The sequence below is a fragment of the Leptosomus discolor genome, chromosome 2 (assembly GCF_034619465.1).
Source record: "Leptosomus discolor isolate bLepDis1 chromosome 2, bLepDis1.hap2, whole genome shotgun sequence".
NCBI classification, from domain to species: domain Eukaryota; kingdom Metazoa; phylum Chordata; class Aves; order Leptosomiformes; family Leptosomidae; genus Leptosomus; species Leptosomus discolor.
The window spans coordinates 45547026-45548267 of NC_141392.1; positions in this window are offsets into that span (position 1 = coordinate 45547026).

Sequence of the window (1242 nt, forward strand, 5' to 3'; positions counted from 1 at the left end):
CGCCAGCCAGGCCGCGTCCCCCCGGCAACCCGCTTGCGCGCCGCCAGGGCCCCGCCGCACCGCCCCCACGGCGCCACGGGAGGGGCGCCCTCGGCGGTGCCTGACGGGACGGCGGCCCACAGGCGGAGTGCGCCGGCCCGTCGCCCGCGGCGTGGCAGGCGCGGTGCGGAGCTGCGGCGGCGCGGAGGGTGATATGAGGCCTTGCTGCCCGCGAAATCGGGGTAGCGCCAAGAGCCGGGCTGTGCTTCCGAGCAGGCCGCTCGGTGGGCAGCTAGTCTGCCACCCCGCCGTGGGGCCTCTCGCTCCCGCGGCACCACGGGACATGTAGTGCTGGGGCGGAGGTGGCGGTGCTGTCGGGCCGGGCAGCTCCGCCAGCCGCCGGCGGGGAAGCCACGCTGAGACCTGCCCGGCCCCTGCCCGCTGACAGGCGGCGTGTTCCGCCCCCGCGGAGGGGGCGGCGGCGGTGTTGGTCCCATCGACTTTCCTCAGCCTGGACCCGCAGAAAGCGGCTGTCATGTCACCTTCCCCTCACCCCACTTCCTTCCCTCTCAGGCCGTCTCCCCGCTCTCTGTCTCCTTACTGCCCCTGTCTTCCCTGGCATATCAGGACCATGGCGCTTGCCTTCCACGCGAGGTGAATCGCAGCACGTCAACAGCCCGCGGCAGCCGGCACCGAGCGCTGCGTTACTCCTCTTGGTGCCCGGCGGGGACAGGGCCCCACAGCCCCCGGCTAGGAGGTGTAGCAGGTGAAGGAGGCCAGAGGGGTTGCTAACTGACAGTGAGACAGGGCCTGGAAACTGGAGACACTAACTGTACACCAAAACGATGACTGATAGTGAAGCCACCTGATACCTGGAAAAGAAACGCGAGAAGCAGCAGATGTAGCTGCTGCGATGGGAGGTAGTGGCCACAGCAGAAGAATAGAGGTCCCTGGCCTGCAGGCAGGGAGAAAGGGACATGAGGGGACTGTGGATTGCTAATCTGACCTGGTTTGGGACCACTTAATTCCTGAATCAGGTTACTTGAGCCTATGTTTTGTCACGCCTGGAATAGTGTTTGCTAGGGATTTAGTATGAGTTAATTAATAGGAGATATCACAGGATTGAGCAAAAGGGAGATGGATGTACACAGTGAATATCTCCCTGCACAGAGGGCATTTGGTGACACTTGAGTTCTTATAGTGATGAGCTACAAAAAGTCTGCTTGCCCCACTGGATTACTCGTATTTTTCTTTCCTACACAC